A 21,453-nucleotide genomic window follows, 5' to 3' on the forward strand; every position below is an offset into this window, starting at 1 on the left:
TCTGACTGACCCTCAGTTGTCTGGACTTTGCTTCTGTCTCTGCCCTTGTCTTGCATGAGAACAATAGACTATGTGCAGCCTGAGAGCCTGATGCAACATCAGGAACAGCTGCAGCATACAGAGTCTCAGACCTCTGATATTGTCGAGGTCTGAGCCTGTTCCATGACCTGACAATAATCTCTTTCACAGCTCAGCCTAGTTGCAGGACATTGTCTCTGTGTGGTGCAGACCCTGACATGTCCCTTCCTTTGCTTTGTCTCTTCCTACTCCTGCAGTCTTTGTTTACATTAGGGGAAATGAATCATCAGAGATGCTCTGATTACTTGAAGCCCAGCACCTACATGAAGGCTGACATGATCCTAGGTGCATTTGTCCCCATTTACATCACAATGGAAGGATTCTTCAAAACCCATATGATTTTTGAGATCAAACCGGATATATTTGATATTTTTCTGTAAGTATTTGTATGACTGTGCTAAGGGTTCTGGCTACATGACAGTGTGTGCTCCTCTGTGCACATGTAATTCCTTTGAGTATAATGAACTGTATACACAGAAATGTGAAACTCATTTGCAAACTTTCCTTCTTCATTATGCATCTTACAGACCTTTGCTTTTCTCTTGTTTATTTTTTAGTCAGGTAGAGATCAAAGAGGGAAAACAACTTTTGTGTCAGTCCATTCTGAGTCCACAGACAGTCTTATATTGTTTTCACACATTGACTCTAACATGACAAGGAGAGGCTCCACCCTGTTCTCATATTTTTGAGAAAATAAATGACTCCTGTCAGAATGTCTCTTTCTTTCTACAGACCTAGATATTTTCTGCTAAAACCCCATGTCCTTAGTACATGGTTTAGCATCTCCTCTCCCTCAGGTTCTTGCATTGGTCTCTTTAAAATATCTCAGAGTTTGGACACTGTGGTCATGTTTATTACTTATTAATTCCTTCTTGATATTTTAATGCAGTGTTCTGAAATCACATCCTTGATGCCTGATAGTCTGTCTTCTGCTTAGTCAGTTCTCCTGGGGTCACTTTCCCCTGTGTTTTTATTGGAGGTTTTGTGTTTTTCATTTCCAACATTTCTATCTGTTCTCCCCCCTGGAAGAATCTCAGTTTCCATTTTGGATTTGACTTTCTTCGTACTGAGTCTTATATATATAAGACTACCACTGGTAGTTGTGGTATTATGGAGTATGTGAAAAGAAAAATGCCAACATACATGCCTAATTTATTTAGCACTTAAAGTTCTCTTAGGAATGCTTTTACAGGATGGAAAGACTGTATGTAGTTCAGTATCATGCTACAGCAGGAGGCAGATTGAGTCCCAAGGCCAAGAGAAGGAGAGAGTCTATCTTCAGGGATAGGCAGTAGGGAGGAAAGCTTGAACTGTTAACTGACAGGAGCTTTTTTTCAGGAGTCTGTTTGATCTGTCATAGGTGGATTTAAGTCACGACTTCCTGAAGCTTACATTAATTTTTTTAAGTTTACTCTCGGAGATAAAAGTTTTAGATATATTGTCATGAACTCTGTCTGTAATTGGTGCTTAAATCCTCATTGTATAAAAGAACAAAACCAGTGTTTGTGTACAGCTGGGGTAGACTTGTACTTTATAGACTTAGTAAAAACTTGGGGACCCAAAGGATGGTTCTCAGTTACAAACATGAATACTTTTTCTTCTGGCCAAGTTTTATACACAAACACACACTCTCTCTCTCTCTCTCTCTGTCTCTGTCTGTCTGTCTGTCTGTCTGTCTGTCTGTCTCTCTCTCTCTCTCTCTCTCTCTCTCTCTCTCTCTCTCTATATATATATATATATATATATATATATATATATATATATATATATATATGACATGGATATTTTCAGCACAGTCAGCCAGCAGCACTTTTAAGTCTATGTTTAGTAAACTATGAAAGAAAATTAAAAATTTTGGCCTGTGACTGTACTAATAGTAGCCAGTGCTTTACCGAGGCTAGATTAATAGCTTATTAGAACTCCACATATTACTAACATAAAACTCTGAAACTTAGAAATCTTAAATCTTATTTTCACATATCTTAAGTCACTTCCTCAGACCTTTCCAACTTGTGTGTACATAATATATCCTTCCTAAGACCTCAAAGTTATATAAACTTTAATCCATTTTTTTTCTATCCAATCAATTACCAGAAGACATATATGGCTGATTAATAGGAAGAATGATTGAAAAGCAAGTTCCTTTAAATGAATAGTAAAATGTTTTTTTCTTTTTGCTGAGTATCAGCATGATAGCTTCAGTTTGGTTTCCTTTTAAACCTAGTTTGTGAGGATATCTTTTTCAGTATGAAGCCTGTCAGCAAAATGACCCTGTCTGTGAGTCTGCCTTCTTCAGCAGATGACCTATTACTTAAAAATAAACAAGACATAATTTTCACATATTATGTGGACTGACCATGCAGCTGTAGCCTTGTTGGGGGGGAGCTGGGTAGGTCTGCTTGCTTCCGCTAAACTTATAAAACAACAACTTGTTAGCACCACCATCAGAAATCAGAGAGACCAATTTGAGTAGGAAGTATATCAAAACTACCCCTGTATCAGTTAAAACGACAGAGACTTACCTGATACCTAAGCATCCATTTGGAATTTTCCATGGTGGTCGCTATGACTCTGTTGGGAACAGGGCTGTCACTTTTTGGGTGTCACACAAGACACTATTAAGACTTTGGTTGCCACACAGGGGAGCATCTGCCTTCAAACACCAGACCCATGAGGTCTGAGAGATGTTTCTGTGAAGGAGGAACTAGGGAAAACTGACCTACCTTGGATGGGCAGAATAGGGCATCTAACTCAAAAGTGTCCACATTTTCATGGGGACCTGGTGGTGGGTAAATTGTGTGCCAGGTATGAGCCCAGTTGTCCACATTAGCACAACTGAGGAAAGGTCAAGGTGGAGTATGTTCTTCTACCATATTTGTGAATAGTCTCAGAAGCTGATTCTAAAAGCTTGTATTTTTGTGTATCAGGGGAAGCTTTTTTTGTTAAATAGTCTACATTCCATATTCAGCAGATCTCTCTGAGCAGTGAGAGGGACATCATCCAATTTATTAACTATACCTGATTTTAAACAAACTTTACTTAGTTTCAGTTACTTGCTTTGTGCTTGTCCTTGATAGCATGTACAGAAGGCTATGGCTTGCCCCTCTGTAAATGAATTATATTTATACTCAGCACTACCAAAACCACAGTTCAGAGCACAATAAAAAGTTTGATCATTTATAAAGTAACTGACTGTTGCATAGATTCTAATGGCTCCCTTGGGGGAGGGGGTGAGAAGGCACAGCATCATCCACAGCATCATCGGCACAGACACCAAGAGTCCATTGAAGGCAAATAATGAGCTCTCTTATTCAATAATAGAGAAGCCCTTATATACCCTCCTCCCAGTGCCTAGTCTGTGTGGTCATCCCTCATTGGCTGGGCATGATCAGGAACTTAGACAGGGACTGTTGCTAGGTCCTAGGCAGACTCTGCATGATCAGGAACTCTGACAGCTCAGGATCCCTGACACTGACCAGGAACTCTGATAGCTCCTGTTGCTAGGCCTTCAGGCAGACTCCATGTGGGCTCCAGATTGGAAGTACATTATGTGCATGCCTTGGCTACTGGTCTGAGCCAATTTCCTCGACCCTATGGGCCTATCTAACTACAACTGACCATTAACTTGCGTGTCTTAATGATCTTCTACAATTTATACCAAGTTCATAGTTTGTATAAGATTAGAATTTTACAGTTTTATCCCTGTCAATCTGAGCCTTTAAATTTTGAGTTGAAGATTTAATTGAAGATCCTTTAGCATCAAAGTAAAACCTTAAACCATAAATACAGTTCACATTGTACAGTTTAGCTTCTTTGTCAGAAATCAGATGTTCATAGGCATGTGGATTAATGTCAGGTCTTCAATTCGATTCTGTTGGTCCACACATCGTTTTTTTTTATGCCAATACAAAGCTGGTTTTATGACTATAGCTGTAGTAGAGCTTGAGATTACAGATGGTGAAGCCTCCAGAAGTTGCTTTATTGTAGTGGTTTGTTTTATCTATCTTGGGTTTTTGTTTTTCCATATTAAGTTGAGCATTGTTCTTTCCAGGTATGGGAAAAATTGTGTTGGGATTTTGATGGAGACTGCATTCAATCAGTAGACTGCTTTTGGTAAGATTGTCATTTTAACTATGTTAATCCTACCTATGAATGAGAGTGGAAGATCTTTCCATTTTCTGATATCGCCTTCAGTTTCTTTCTTCAAAGACTTGAAGTATTTGTGATACAGGTCTTTCACTTGCTTAGTTAGAGTTACCCCAAGGTATTTTATATTAGTTGTGGCTATGGTAAAGGGTGATGTTTCTCTGATTTCTTTTTCAGCCCATTTATCATTTGTATGTAGGAGAACTAAATTTTCATTGAGTTAATCTTGTATCCTGTCACATTAATGAAAGTGTTTATCAGCTGCAGAAGTTCCCTGGTAGGATTTTTGGGGTCACTTATGTATACTATCATATCGTCTACAAATAGTTAAAGTTTGACTTCTTCCTTTCCAATTTTTATTCTTTTGATCTCCTTTTTTTATCTTATTGCTCTGGCTAGAACTTCAAGTGCTATATTGAATAGATATTGAGAGAGTAGACAGCCTTGTCTTGTTCTCATTTTAGAGAAATCGCTTTGAGTTTCTCTCCATTTAATTTGATGTTGGCTGTTGGCTTACTGTAAATTGCCTTTATTATGTTTATGTATGTTCCTTTTATTACTGATCTCTCCCAGACCTTTACCATGAAGGGGTGTTGGATTTTGTCAAAGGCCTTTTCAGCATCTAATGAGATGATCATGTGGGTTTTTTCTTTCAGTTTTTTTTTATATGGTGTATTACATTGACAGATTTCCATGTTTGAACCATCTTTGCATCTCTGAGATGAAGCCTATTTGATCATGGTGGATAATTTTTGATGTGTTCTTGGATTTGGTTTGCAAATATTTTATTGAGTATTTTTGCATCAATGTCCATGAAGGAGATTGAAGTATAACTCTCTTTCTTTGTTGCATTTTTGTGTGGCTTGGGAATCAGAGTAAATATAGCCTCATAAAAGGAGTTTTATAATATTCTGTATGTTTCTATTGTGTGGAACAATTTGAAGAGTATTGGTATTAAATGTTCTTTGAAAATCTAGTAGAATTCTGCATTGAAGCCATCTGGTCCTGTGCTTTTTTTTCATTGGGAGACTTTTAATGACTGTTTCTATTTCCTGAGGGGTTATTGGTCTATTTAAATTGTTTTTCTTGTCTTGGTTTGACTTTGGTATGTGGTACCTAAATAGAAAATTGCCCATTTCTTTTAATTTTGTAGAGTACAGGTGTTTGAAGGATGACCTGAGGATTCTCTGTATTTCCTTGTTGTCTGTTGTTATGTCTCTCTTTTCATTTCTGATTTTATTAATTTAAATGCTCTCTCTCTGCCTTTTGGTTAGCTTGGATAAGGTTTTGTCTATCTTGTTGATTTTCTCAAAGAACCAACACTTTCCTTCATTGATTCTTTGATTTCTTTTCTTTGTTTCAATTTTATTGATTTCAAATCTCAATTTGATTATTTCCTGGCATTTATTCCTCCTGGGTGAGTTTGCTTCTTTGCTTCTTTTTGTTCTAGAACTGTTAAAGTGTGCTGTTATGTCACTAATGTCAAATTTCCCCAGCTTCTTTATGTGGGCATTTAGTGCTATGAATTTTCCTCTTAGCACTGATTTTATAGTGTCCCACAAGAATGGGTATGTAGTACATTCATTTTCATTGAATTCTAGGAAGTCTTTAATATCTTTATTTCTTTCTTGACCCAGTGGTGATTCAGTTGGTCATTATCAGCTTCCATGAGATTGTAGGTTTTCTGTAATTTTTGTTGTTAAAATCTAACTTTAAGCCATGGTGGTCTAATTGAATACATGAGGTTCTTCCATTTTTTTGTATGTCTTGAGATTTGCTCTGTTACTGAGTATCTGGTTAATTTTAGAGAAAGTTCCATGGGGTGCCTAAAAGAACATATATTGTTTGTTGTTTGGGTAGAATGTTCTGTAGATATCAAATTAAGTCCATTTGAGTCATAACATCTGTTAGGTCCTTTATTTCTCTGTTAAGTTTTGATATGACAGATCTGTCCAGTGGTGAGAGTGGGGTGTTGAAGTCTCCCACTAGTAATGTATGGGGTTTGATGTGTGATTTAAGCTTTAGTAATAATGTTTCTTTTACATATGTGAGTGCCTTTGTATTTGGGGCATATGTGTTCAGAATTGAGACTTCATCTTGGTGGATCTTTCCTGTGATGAATATGTAGTGTTCTTCCTGATTGATTTTAGTTTGAAGTCCATTTTGTTTGATGTTAGGATAGCTAGACCAGCTTGCTTCTTAAGTCCATTTGATTGGAAAGCCTTTTCTCAGTCTTTTATTCTGAGGTAGTGGCTATCTTTGAAATTGAGGTGTGTGCGGCAGAAGGATAGTTCCTGATTTTATATCCATTCTGTTAGCCTATGTCCTTTTATAGGAGAATTGAGTCCATTGATATTAAGGAATGTTAATAACCAGTGAGTTTTTGGTTGTAGTGTGTGTGTATTTCCCTTCTTTTGGGGTTATCTATTGCTTGTGGTTTCGAGGGTACATCTGACTTCCTTAGGTTGGAGTTTTCCTTCTAGTGCTTTCTGTAGGGCTGGGTTTGTGGATAGGTATTATGTAAATCTGGTTTTTGTCTTGTAATATCTTGTTCAGTTTGTCTATGGTGACTGAAAGTTTTGCTGGGTATATTAACCTAGGCTGGCATTCATAGTCTCTTATTGTCTGCATTACATCTGTCCAGGACCTTCTGGATTTCAAAGTCTCCATTGAGGAGTTGGGTGTTATTCTGATTGGTCTGCCTTTTTAAGTCACTTGACTGAGAAAGGAGAAACTTTGCTGCTCTTAATATTCTTTCTTTATTCTGTATGTTTAGTGGTTTAATCATTATGTGGTTAGAAGACTTTTTGTGGGTTCTAGTCTATTTGGTGTTCTATAAACTTCTTGTATCTTCATAGGTATTTCCTTCTTTATGTTGGGAAAAATCTTTCATGATTTTGTTGAATATATTTTCTGTGCCTTTGAGTTGGTATTCTTCTCCTTCTTCTACCCCTATTATTCTTAGGTTTGTCCTTTTCATGGTATCCAAGATTTCCTGGACATTTTGTGTTATGACTCTTTTGGCTTTACTGTTTTCTTTTACCAATGAATCTCTTTCCTCTGCTTTATCTTCTATACCAGAGATTCTCTCTTCCATCTCTTGTATTCTGTTCCTTATTCTTGCATCTGTGTTTCCTGTTTGTTTAATGAGATTTGCTATTTCCAGAATTTCCTCTGTTTGTGTCTTCTTCATTGTTTCTATTTAAATTTTCAGGTCTTGAACTGTTTCCTTCACATGTTTATTTTTTTTACATGTTTTTCTTGGATTTCTTTAAGGAATTCATTGATTTCTTCGTGTGTCTTTCCCTCAGTTTCTTTAAGGGAAAATTTCATTTCCTCTTTAAAGGCCTCTAGAATCTTTATGTAGTTATTTTTAAGGTTACATTCTTCTGCTTCTTCTACATTGTGATATTTAGACCTTCTGTTACAGGCGGGCTAGGTTTTGGTGACGCCAGATTTCTCTTTATGTTGTTGTATGTATTTTAGCACTAACATCTACTCATTTCTTCCTCCAATAGTTGCAAGAGGTGCTTGTGTCTGATCTATCTGATCTTGGTCCACTCTGTGCTTGCTGTGTCTGTGTCTCAGGGGGCCCTTCTGGGTCCAATCTTAGCTCTTGCTCTAACTGAAGCTGGCAGATTCTGTATGTCAGGGAACTGCTCTTGGTCCAGTCCAAGCTAGCTGATTCTGAGACTCAGGGAGCCTCTCATGGTCTTATTAGAACTCTTGGTCCAGTCAGAGCTGGCAGATTCTGTGTCTCAGGAAGCATCTTTTGGTCCAATATGAGCTAGCGGATTGTATGTCTCAGGAAGCTACTTGTGTCGCAGGGTGATGCTATTGGGGTAGGGCATGGGTCTTGTAGATTGCTGGGTCCTGTGGGGAGTTTTGGTGGTGGTGCCTGACAACGGAATCTTACCTCCTGGCCAGCAACTCTTTCTGCAATGAGAGCTGTCATATTTCCATGTGTCAGGAAGTTACTGGTGTCGTAGGTAGATGGTTATTGTGGTAAGGCATGGGTCCTGTAGAATGCGGGGTCTGATGGGGGTTTTTGGTGGAGGAGCTTGCCCACAGGAGTTTTTTCTACTGGCTGGCATCTTGGGCAGTGTTGGGTGGGGGTTCTCATAGACAGGCTGTGTCCTAGGGCCTGGATCCTTGAGGCAGGACTATTTAGGTGGGAGAAGAGTTACTCACCTCTTGGTCTAATGAGAGCTGGTAGATTCCTTATCTCTGGAAGTTACTGGGGTCACACTCAGATGGGTACTGGGTAGGGCATTGGTCTTGTAGATTGCAGGGTCCAGTGGGGGATTTTGGCAGGGGAGTCTACCACAGGACTTTTTCTTGCTGGCCAGCAACTGGGACAGAGTTGGGTCAGGGTTCTTGGGGACTGCCTGTGTCCCAGGGCCTGGGTCCTAGAGGCAGGACTGTCTGGGTGGGAGAATAGTCCCACACCTCTTGGTCCAGTGAGAGCTGGCAGATTCATCAAACATTTGCTGTAAGATCTGTTTTTCACAAACAGTAATTGAATTAAAGTCACATAAACAGTGTGCTGTGTCAGATGGATCATCCAAAACAAGAGTTAAATTAAAGTTACGCAGAAGCATGATGTAGATTTTATATCTCTCAGTCTTTTTTTAAAATAAAATTTACCCTAACTTTTTATTATAGATTTTACAGATTTTTCAACCACATTCAATGAATTTACAAACCCCGAGATAGAGAAAGTTTACAGACTTTACTTACAAACATAAAGATAACCTTCATACTTTAGTAAAAGCTTTAGAGATGTAAGAGAGGGAAGCAGATTAGCATCCCGGACCTTTATCGGGAATAATTTACTTTTTAGCTGTTTTTAAACACACAGCATAGTTTCCTGTGTTATTCTGCTTTCTCTACTTCTCTTGTCACAGGTTGAGGTGGCTCACCTAACACAGGAGAGATTTGAACGAAAGCCTTAAACAGAATGCTGAGGTCTGGAGGGAGAGAACTAATACCCAACCCCACAGACACTTTATTTATAGAACACAAAAGCATGAAACAATTTTAATATTATAATATTATCCATACCCCAAACATATGTGAATGTTTGTAAAAGTGTATCCAGTGATGAGAGAAGGGACTGGAGCAAGCATAGAAGAATGAAGGCTCTAAGATAACACAAGAGCAGGGAGCTAAGATGCAGAGACAAGAGATATTTGAGAGAAGAGAGGAGAGAGAGAGGGGGGGGATTTAGTTTGGGATCATATGCTTATGATAACAGAAATTGTTACAGTCTGTGGGCATTTGGAAGTCCAGTGTGCCATCTATGGTCACTGAGCTGTCCTGAGAACAAGGCCAAGTCATTTGCAATAAGACAACTAGGATTAATGTAATCTCCAAGTCTGAGAAGGAAAAGAGATTGGAGAAGGCACATGAGGAGTATGCAGAGCAAGCTCCAGGCGTAAGGAGGGAACACACTGGGAGGGAGAGCAAGGATGGGAGAGAGAAGGGTAAGTGTCCCGGTGACAAGAATTGCTACCATGATGTCTCCAAGTGACCTAGAGTTTTGTCAGAAGGAAATGTCTGAAATAACAAAGGAGCAGCATCCCTTTCTATGTGACTGACACACAGGCTACACACACTCTAGACAACACATTCACACATCAGCATGGAGTGGCCTCAAGACTGTGTCTCAAACATTCTCACTTCATCTAAAACCAGAGAAGTTGGGATAACAGGAAACAGAGATCCCAATGTCTTATCAACAAGCATTGATTTAACTCTAGATAAAACAAACAACCCAATTTAAAACACATGGCACTCAAATGAGAGTGCAGAAAACATGGAATACAAATGGCTGTGAAAGATTTTAAAGGTGTTCAATCTCCTTAGCAACCAGTGAAATAAACATTAACGCTTCTTTGATATTTTGTCTTACCTAAGAACGCAAATTACAACAAATGCTGGCCCTTATGTGGGTTAAGGGGACCACAGACTGCTGTAGGCCCTATGTAAATTAGTGTGGAGGCTTTCTAAAAGTGTGGAAAAAGATCTACAATATCCTCTATGTTTAGCAATCCTGCTTATATACATAAAGGCCTACATATCCTACTAAAGAAATTCTTGAACATCCAGGTTCATTGTTGCTATATTCACAGTAGCCACGAAGTGAAAGCAGCATAGATGTCCCTCTACTGATGTATGGATATTGAAACTGTAGTACATGTACACCAACTGATTTTATCCAGCTGAAAACACAAATAGAATTATAAAATTTACATGTAATGGATGCAGCTGGAATTACCACTCTGAATAGGGTAACCCAGACACAATAACACAAAGCCAAATGCTTTCTCTCATATGCAGATGCTAATTTCGAATCTTCAGGTATCTCTACCTACTGGTGTACCCATGTAAATCAGGGAATTAGTAAGGTGCAATAAAAAGGGATTTCACTAGCAGAGGAATGGAGCACATGTGGTATGAACAGGGGAATGGAAATACTGGAGCAGGAAGGGTTAGGCAGTGAGTTCTGGGAGTTCACATCAGTAGAGGGAGTGTGCGAAGGATGAACAGTAAGACCTTGGAGAAGACTACATGGGAATGTGCTAATATAGAATTGTCCTAAAATACATACAAAAATAATTTAAATGTCATTATTCTATAGCTACAGAATAGTGTTTCTCCCAGATACAGTGGGCCATCAAACAAAAATCCCAGGACTAGGTATGTTTCAAGTTGTTTGTCAATGCTGTCAATACACACGCAAACATTACAAGCTATTTCTGTTGTTCATGGTTACCCTCCAGAATTTGATGGTGTTTGCATACTTGAGTTATAGGACTTGGAGAAATCAAGCTGGCGCTGACATGGAAACTTTATTCCTACCTGCTAGCATCCACAGAGCTGAAAAGTTTTATGCATATTAATAACAAGAAAACATAATTAACTGTCTAACACACCAGTGACATCTGAAAACTACAACTATGACTGGCAGGGAAAGATATGCACACTGGTGGCATATCTTTATAGTGGCATGAATATTACAAGGGTAACCCATAATATTCTTATCATATTTAGGTGCAGTTCCATTTGACAAATCTCATGCCTCTCTCCCTTACCTGACCTAAGAAACTCTGGCTAGTCATGCCATTGATTCAAAATGAGAACTACTATAATTATTATGCTAATAGACAAATATTGTACCTGCCTCCTCAGTTCATACCTTTATATGGACAGTTCAATGCATCTTCCTTCATACCTTTTCAGAGAAGCTTCATGTTCCAATAGCTGGGAGTTATTACACAGAACTATAAGTGATCACCAACCAGATAATAAGAGACTGTTCTCAGCTCAACATGGGGTATGTTTATCATGCACTTTTTCCCCAAAGCTCAGACCATGTCAGAAGACTGGTAGACTTTTCTAAGAGTCAAAAGTAGTGTATGGTTTGGGGTGAAATTATTCCTTACATCACATGGTCATGGCACATATAAACCTACTGCACAGGACCTGCACTAAAGATGCCAAACATATTAATGGGATAGAGGATCATGAATACCTTTCTGCCTGAGGAGCCTTTGGCATTTGGTAGCTTCCAGGAATGGGAAATTCAGTTTTCTTTAGGGTGTAAACACTGAGAGGATTCCCATACTGCAGCAGAAGGCCTTACTATAATGTATATGCTGGTAATGCAGAGTGGACTCTATGGAGAATTACAGAGAATGTACTTGAATTTGGGTGGAGAAAGTGTCAGGAAGGATAAGGGAAGAAAAAGTGGTAATGGGGGTGGCACAGATTTGATGAACACATATGCTGTGCATAGAAGGTATTCTCAAGTAATTTAAGCATCCGTACTCTGTTAAATGGAGTGGAGAAAAACTGAATCAAGTATAAAAATTAAAAAAAGAAGATGAACATATGGAGGGAGGTCATCTGACAGTGTGGAATCTTGTCTTTTCTTTGGCTTATGTTGTTCCTGAGTCTTTATTGGATGAGAATCTGAAGTCTACCAGCCTGTGCTCATAGGAGCCATTTTCCCCATTTGAACATCAGAGCCATGTAGCCACTTTGAGCTGTGAATTCTGAGAACTAGCAAGATTTTCTCATTCTTTGGGGCCAACCCCAACCATACTGCTCTGATTACTGTTTAGCTGGAGGATGTCTCCTTGGTGACTTGAGACCGGGAAGCCACCATATCATGAGAACATTATAGGTGCTGACACTTGAAAACCTGTTCAGTATTAATCACCAAGTGAGAGGTCTGCTGTGTGACTCTCAGAGTGACAACATGATGTCACAGTCTTGTCCTTCACTACAATGACCAACAGGTTTGCAATTCTGTATTTTTTACTGACCTCGTGGTCTCAGCGGTTTCATTCAAACCCCAGGATAACTCTGTGGGGAGAAGCTTGGTTTGTGGTTGCCCTGGACTGGGCTCTCTTTCTCATGTCCTTCCTGGAATAGCTTGCCTGCTGCCTAATCCTTTTGGTCCATAATTTTCTTACACTCCTTCTCTCTAAAATACACATTCTATACTTTCTATCACTCAGGACATGAGGCAGACTAAATAGAGTACTTATAAATATATCTCAGACAATATATTTTGATCCCTCTGCTCCCCAACACCTCAATATTTAAGATGCAATTCTATCATTTCCTCTTTCATTTTCTACCTCCAACTCTATCCTGTACTCCCAGCCCTACTCCCTCTCAAATTAATTTTGTTTTATGATTTTTATGAAGAAGGGTGCATACATATATAAACAAATGAGTACACAAATTTAACCAGCTGAACCAATTGTTTCGTGTTGAGTATTGCTTTTGTGTCATAGGAAAAACCTCAGCCCTCAGATCAAACAGAAGAGACAATTCATTGTAGAAACAAATTTGAGTGACTATGGCTGGTGACCACAGATTAGGCTGATCCCAGATTCCATGTTCCAAGGTGGGGGCAGTTTCATGAGGTTTTTGTAGTCAAACATAAGAAATTTGTAAATCAAAAGATTAGTGAAAACAACAGAGCGGAAGTCACAGGCAATATGTGAAAACTTATCCCACAGACCCAAGATGCTATGCAATGTCATTTTTAGCTTTTAGGATGTTGGAAGTCAGTTGTCTCATAAATTAGTAGATTTCAAACATCTTTAATTAACTAGTTATAGGAGGTTAGCTCACCTGCAGACATGTGCAAGAAATGACTGTTCAGGGTGCTACAGTTAGCCTGGAATAAGTTAATAAGTCTCAAGACCTACAACACTTCAACACAGAAGTTCTATTCAGTCAGTTTGCAGACACGGCTCTTTCCAGGGATTCTCACGTATGTATTTATAAACATGCATACAATTATACACATGTATGTATTTAAACACATCTATGAATTTGTACACATGTATGTATTTATACACAAGTATGCAATTATATTCACATGTATGCATTTATATACCTGTATGCATTTATACACATGCTTATGCTTCTATACATGTATATTTATACACATGTATACATTTGTACACATTTATTGTGTTGTACCCATGTATGCATTTATAGAAATTCATAATTCATACACAAGTATTCATTTATACACATGTATTTTTATAAGCATGCATAGAATATAGCATGCTATACATGCATGTATTTATACATATGTATGCATTTATAAACCTGCATGCATTTATACTCATGCATACATTTATATACACATATGCATTTTTATACATGAATACATTTATACACATCTATTCATTTTTATAATATATGCATTTATATACATGCATACATTTATATACATGTATTCATTTATACACATGCATGCATGTGTACACATGCATACATTTGTACACATAGATGCACTTATGCACATGTATTCACTTATATACATGCATACATTGATACACATGTATACATTTTTAGCCATACATACACTTTTACTGCTGAATATTTGGTTTTGGATAATCCCTGGGGAAGAATAATTTCTCCCTCTCTCCATAGCTTCCAATTACCAGGTTTTGAACAACAGTTTCTTTTTTTTTTTTTTTCCCGCTTATAAGAGTTTATTAGAGTTAAAGGGACAGAGTGCGTGGAGGAGAGGAGAGAAGAGAAAGAACCGGGAATATGGCGCTCAGCTTTAAAAACTGGCTGGGGGCGTGGCCAGGTCATGTCACTACTCCACGCGTGTGCGTAGATCACATGGTCACATTGCGCGCTTACATAGCCATGTAACGTCATGGATTCTGGTCACACGAGATGCCTTGGCCGGAAGTTGCTAGGCGGAGGTGTCCGGCCTGACTGGATTTGGCTAGGCGGAAGTGTCCACCTGGTAAATGCGACCATGGGGGGCGTGTTGTGAACCCTTCATTCCCGACTCTTTTTTTTTTTTTAAAAAAAGAAAAAATTGTGGTTGACTGGGTACGGGGGCGACGTTTCTCTCAAAGACTGCTTCCAGCTGAATAGTGGGCGTTGGTTGGCTCTTGGGGGGGGGCGGTGAGGGGTATCTTGTGAAGTCCGGGATTGATGGTGGAGGTCCTGGGATGACGTTCTGCCGTCTCCTGTTTCTGCGGCTGTCCATCCATGCTGTGGCTGGAGACCTCCTGTTTAACAAGATACTGGAACAACAGATTCTTAACAAAGGATCTAGCCGTAGATCTCAAATTAACACAGTATAAACAAACTGCATTTTTTCCTGCTGCCCTCAGGCCTCTAGGTAGATTCTGCTTCAACAGAACCCAGGGGACTTGGGCCTCATGAATTCTCTGACTTGTCTGCAGTAGGACTAGGCAGGCTCTTGTCAAGCAAAGTTTTAAAAGCACCTCCTAGAGACCACTCCCCAACCACCAAATGACCTGTGTGCAACAGCTCAGCCCAACTTCCTGCTTCTAAAGTTTCCTTTCCTCTCATTCTGAGCACTCTTCACTGCCTTCATGGATTTGGGAGCTTTTCCTCTTTTTCATATTCTATTTTCATGAACTTTGATTCTTTCACTGGCTTACACAGGAGACGCTATCACTCATTTAATCTGCAAGCTTAGAGAAACTCTCTTTTCTTTCTTTCTTAGTTTTTTGATTTTTAATTTTTTTTTTATTTTATGTCTATGAGTGTTTTCCCTACATGTCTATCTGTGTACCATATGTGTGCCTTCTGACTGAAGAGGGCAGAGGAGAACACATAACTTCTTAAAACTGGTATACACTATTGTAACCCAAAGAGTAGCTTCTTTGACCTGTTAGAGCTCTCCCCAAGAACAGCAAGTAGTCTTAACCTCTCAGTCACTTCTCAAGCCCCAGATGCACTTCCAAAAAGGTTTATTTATTTTTATGGCAGGTGTTTGAATGCTTTCCTGATTATATATGTATGTATGCCACATGTGTACCTGGGGCCCAAATATGCTAGAAGAGGAGCTCCTGGCTGGATCTACATATGGTTCTGAGCCACTATGTAGGTTCTGGGATTGTTGCAAGGTTTTCTACAACAGGAGGCAGAATGCCTAGTGACTAGCTCTCTGTCTATCTCCATAAGAAACACTTTAACACTAGGCATGCATGCAAAAAAAAAATAATTACACTTTTCAAGGATGAGTATGAAATCAAATCATTACAAAATAAAAGGATATGAAACTCTTATTCACAGTCCTAGAGAGAACATTAGTGTCTTCCCTTGCCCAATGCTTCCATGAATAGAAACATCATAAGCACCATGTACTGATCAGCCACAGGACACAGACAAGTAACACTAAATCCACACCATGCTCTTTAAGAAACCAAGTACTGAGACTTCATGAGTCATTCCATGATGTTTCTGAGCTGTCAGGGGCTCATTCACACAAGCTTTATGTGTCAGGAAAGAATTCAGAACTTAATGACCTGTAATTTCCTGAATTTGCTAAGGAATTACTGAGAATAGTGGCCTGACTGTGCACAACATCCTGCCCCTCCTGTTTAGAGAGAGATGGAAAAAACTATCAATGTTTGTTGGCCTTCTACTTTGCCATTGAGGAGATCAATAAGGATGTCCACCTGCTTCCCAATGTGACCTTGGGTTTCCACCTCTACAATGCCTTTAACTCCCACCGGAGAACCTTGGAGGGCCCTCTGATGTGGCTGTCTGGAAGAAGTGAGTTTATCCCTAACTACAAATGCAAAACTCAACACAAAGCTCTTGGAATCATTGCAGGAACCAGGCCTGAATTTTCTGCTGCAATTGGAACACTTTTAGAGCTCTACAAAGTTCCACAAGTAAGTTGGCAAAGTTTTGGTGTCCATTATCACATAAAAAATTTGACCAAAAGAAAATAGAGAAGTTGTCTGTGTTTCCTGCTGGTGATTTCGAATGTAAGTGAAAGAATTATGTGGATCCTGCTATGATCAACAGTGGAGTGTGGTGAAAAACATGAGCAGTAAATACTGTGGATTTCTAAGAAGATCACTTAGTAATATTCATGATTCTATCTCCCGTCATTGGCAAGATGTACTTGGCAGCTCATAGCTGAGTGCTGTTCATAAGTCAAACATACAACCCAGATAAATAACTGCCCAAGCTGGGGTATAAACATATAACTATAAGCTAACCCTGTGTTCAATGACTGACAGATAGGGGAATAGTAAGTTCAGGACATGTAAACAAATCTGGGACAATCCTAGGGCCATCACAAATGAAGATGTTCCAAGGAGTTTATTTTCTCATTCTGGAAAGTAGATCTCAGAGTACCACTCACCAAGAACATCCACTTAGATGCATCCCGACAATTGGTTCTTGCCAGGCACTACTGAAGCAAAGCAACCATCAGTAGGCATCATTGCAATAGAGAAAATATTTGGTGAGTGCTAACTCATGGATAATCAAAATTATAAAATAAGCCTGTGTAAGACTGATTATTATCACGCAGTGAAACAATTCATACATTTATTGTATCCTAAATTAAGAAAAAATTATATACACAGTAATTTCCATTTATCTCAGAGATTTGCATTTTAAATTAGTTTCTTGGTAATGACATTGCCAAATCTATCATTTGAGAAATATGATGCATCAATGCTTGGTGAAGTACCCCCAGATATTCATGATTTGCTCTTTTCTAAAACAGGAGAGAAATCTGTGAAAAAATGTGTTATTTACATTCCTGAAGGCAGAGGTTCTAGGGAAGGTGATGTCCTGTGGTCAGAGTAAAGCACTTGGTAATGCTTCTGCAGTCTATCTCTACACCCCATAGTCTGTTCCATTGTTATTGGAAGAAGAGAAATCTTGGTGCCTTTAAAATCTAACATGAAGGGAATATTGTTCACTCACTTGCTTCAGAACTATTAGTAATTTTAGAGCCCATAGTACCTGACAAAGACCATATCCTATCACACAATGAGAGAGAAGCTAATATCACAGAAGACAGTCTCCTTACCAACATTCAGTTTCCTGATCCCCTTACTCGAATAATGAACTCACTTCTTCTCTAAGGTGAAGACTCCAAATACCTAGAAACTCAGAATCACATTTTTTTCTGTTTGCTTCTGCAGGTCACATATGGAACTTTTGATTCTATGCTAAGTGATAGAGATACATTCCCATCCCTTTACCAGATGTCTCCTAAAGACACAGCTCTAACCCAAGGGGTGACCTCTTTACTGGTGCACTTTGGCTGGAAGTGGGTAGGGCTCATCGTGTCTGATGATCTGAAAGGAAAGGAGTTCCTCTCTGACCTGAAAGCAGAGATGGTATCAGAAGATATCTGTGTAGCTTTTACTGAAAAACTCCAGGCTAATTGGAAATTTCAGTTAACATATGATGTTGGGTTGGTAAATTTGATCCAACATACACAAGCAAATGTGTATGTATTCTATGGTGATATAGATGACTTAGTATTTTTCTTCATGAAAACTAAAATGAAAGCCAGATGGATGGTGTGGATCTTGGCAAAGTCCCACTTAGTTTACTTAGAGTCTGTATTCAATGAGCAAAATGATTTGATGAACATTTTTGAAGGAAGCTTCTCATTTTCAAAGAAGAGAGATATCCCTGGCTTCAACCACTTTCTAGAAGCACTTACACCCTCCCATTACCCAGGTGAGCTTTACTTTAATAAATTCTGGATTGACAATTTTTATTGCTCACCTCCGCCTCTGCTATGTGGAAATCATAAACCCTGCCCACTGAATATATCCCTAAAGACAAAGCAAGAAAAAAATATGATGGTCACGTCTGAGCCCAGTTTTTCCATTTGGAATGCAGTGTATTCGGTGGCCCATGCCCTCCATAACATGCTTTTGAGGACAACAGAAATGGGATCTCATGAAGACACAAACCATGACAGGCTTCTACCCTGGCAGGTAAGCCTATCTCAAAAGCAAGGGAAGCACTGGGAACTTATTCGTAGGTGAGTCACTGAAGTCAAACGTGCAATACATTTTCATCTTATAGTAAAAATAGCTGGGCGATGGTGGCACCTGCCTTTAATCTCAGCAACTTGGGAGGCAGAGGTAGGGGGATCTCTGTGAGTTCGAGGCCAACCTGGTCTACAAAGCGAGTTCAAGGACAGGCTCCAAAGCCACACAGAGAACCCTGTCTCAAAAAAACAAAACAAAACAATACATACATACATACATACATACATACATACATACATACATACATACAAAAATAAAAATAAAAAGCAAAATGGAAAGGGCTCTTTTACAGTGGGTGTGCGTGTGTCTGTAATTATGGTGCATGATTTGGACTACTGTAGCTATGATTTCAAGACACTAAATTTGTACATATTTCAACAAATGTTTTCCTTGTAGGAGATGAAATTCGGTTAAAATATCCAAAATCAATTATTGTCAAAATTAGCAAGTTCAATAATAAAAATTTACACAATTTCATGGAATATGTCTGATGCCATCAGATAGAGACATAGTCACCATATCTAAAAGCAGCTATTTCATATAAAATATAATATATATTTAACCACTCAAGACCATGGGGAGAAACTTTTATGGAAAATAAAAATAGGCTGCCATAACCTCAAAAGTAACTGAGAAAGAAATGTTTTTTTACAGATTATTTACTCTTAAATAAGATAAAATTAAGGAGAAACCAAAGACTGTGCTTCCATTATTAAATGTTAGAATACAGATGGTGCTCCTGAGCCTAGGCCATGTCTCATTCTTATAGTGACAAGTGGGTATGTTTGGGCTTAAATCATCCTGATATAAACTTATGACTCAATTGTACATATGAGCCTTGATATTCCCCTTCAAATAGGTGATCATCAAGAAGTTTGTTGAACAGACTTTTCATTTTTATTTCATTTTCATTCAGTCTAAAGAAGGTAAATAGAAAATGAACTCTGAATGTTTAGTGTACTATGCAGTTTTTAGTATTATGGATAACAATAATATTTGACATAGACATTGACACTGTATGTGAACATGGCATCCAGAGATGTGATATCAGGTAAGTTAGTGTGTCTCTTGTACAGATAACTGAATATCTAAAAAATGGTTCTTTATGAAATGAGTTGTCAATTAGTTAACACAATAATGAATCTCAGAACATGAACTATTAACCCATTGTATTTATTAAATACATAATAAAATCAAGCTGGAGGGATGGCTCAGCAGTTAGGGGCACTTGATGCTTTTGCAGAGGACCAGAGTTTGGTTGTTAGCACCAACAGGCAGCTCACAGTTGTCTGTAACTCCAGTTCTTAGGAATGTGACCCTCTCTTCTGCTCTCTGCAGATATCAGGAATACAGTTTGGGAATATACCTACATACACATAGGCAATACACAGAATTAAAAATAATACAAATCTAGGGACCAGAGACTGCTCTGAAGTCAGATGTAACTGCTGCTCTAGACAAGATGCAGGTTCAGTTCCTAGTATCTGCATAGCAGCTTACAAATGTCTGCAACTCCACTTCCACTTGACCCAGCACCCTCTTCTGGTCTTCACAGGCACCAGGAACATGTGTAGTGCACATACATATGTCCCGGAAGGAAATTCATACATAAAACAAAATAAATTAATATTAAAAATATAAAGAAATCTTCTGAAAAATCTAGCTTAATCACAGAACATTTGGGTTTTAATTTTGACTCCAATATTGTTCTTATCAAAGCTGAAAGACAAAATTTGTGACCCAAACTAAATAAAGGATTAGAGGCAAGCAGTGGGTTTCTTTCTAATTTCCTGAAGTACAAATGGCATACAAAATTTCTGCATATTAATATATATTTTCAAGAGTTTGGAATTTGGCATAAACCCCTGCTAATATTATCAAGTCCAGACACTATATCTACATGTATACATATCTACCTACCTAAACATACACACATAGGTTCATGGTGTGCCACAAAGAAGTTAAATATCTTAACACATATAAACCTGTAGACTAGTGTTGCTTCCATTTTGCTCCAGATTCACTCAGAAATCATCTATATTTTCTAATTAGAGACATTTTTCTCTTGCTGGGGAGAGACACAGGGCCTTGTTACCACTAAAACATGGTCCACACTGCACTATGTTCCACACTTTAGACAACATTTTTCTTTGTGTTCAACTACTTCTACATTAATTTCATAGGGAGAAAAGTTCATCTCACTGGAACAAGTCGGGGAGACAATTGCTCACATGAAGCCTCTTCATAAAGAAAGCCAGAGTCAGGAGAGAGAAAGAGGATTGCTCTTAGGGACCACAAGTGAAAGATTCGTATGCACTACTCATAACCAATTGATATCTCTCTCCAGCTTCATCCTTTTCTGAGAAAAATTCAATTTACAAATGCTGCTGGAGACCAAATATGCTTTGATGAGAACAAGAATCATGTGGAAAAGTATGATATACAAAATTTTATGGGACATACAAATCATTATTCATTTCTTGTTAAAGTAGGAGAGTTTGTCTCCAGGAGTCCACAAGATCAAGGCTTGTTCATCAATGAAGTTATGATCAAATGACCAAGCAACTTCAATCAGGTCTGGCTGAATTTCAATATTTAATATGTAGACAAATATCTGCAAAGATTTATGAGAACTGATTGTGATGTCTCTTTGAAATTTTAAATTATTTTTATATTCTAATTTCTTAGCTTCTCTTGTGAGCTTGTGTGTGAATTCTCATGCATGTCACTGCCTGTGCTCATTGAGGCCACAGTCAGCACTGGTTACCTTCCTCAGTTTTTCTCCATTTTATTTTAAACATAGTCTCTCTCTGAACCCGTTGCTTTCTGATTTAGCTGTACTCAACTGGACAATGACACTCTGTCTCCATGAATGTCATATTGT

The 21,453-nt window shown here is 38.5% G+C and overlaps 1 protein-coding gene and 1 pseudogene across 2 annotated transcripts in view; both read left to right on the plus strand.

Moving 5' to 3' along the window:
• Positions 1–228: 228 nt before the first annotated feature.
• LOC143270531 (vomeronasal type-2 receptor 116-like) overlaps positions 229–21,453 on the plus strand; it is a 38,207-nt pseudogene continuing 16,982 nt past the window's right edge. The window contains exons 1-4 of the transcript XR_013047724.1: positions 229–454; positions 16,142–16,430; positions 17,703–18,512; positions 20,917–21,144. The product of XR_013047724.1 is annotated as a vomeronasal type-2 receptor 116-like (transcript). The remainder of the gene's footprint in view (positions 455–16,141; positions 16,431–17,702; positions 18,513–20,916; positions 21,145–21,453) is intronic.
• Positions 21,062–21,453, plus strand: part of LOC102916305 (vomeronasal type-2 receptor 116-like) — a 92,436-nt gene continuing 92,044 nt past the window's right edge. The window contains exon 1 of the mRNA XM_076560379.1: positions 21,062–21,144. The gene's annotated coding sequence lies outside the window, so the exon portion shown is untranslated. The remainder of the gene's footprint in view (positions 21,145–21,453) is intronic.

This window comes from Peromyscus maniculatus, chromosome 23, assembly GCF_049852395.1.
Source record: "Peromyscus maniculatus bairdii isolate BWxNUB_F1_BW_parent chromosome 23, HU_Pman_BW_mat_3.1, whole genome shotgun sequence".
Lineage (NCBI taxonomy): Eukaryota > Metazoa > Chordata > Mammalia > Rodentia > Cricetidae > Peromyscus > Peromyscus maniculatus.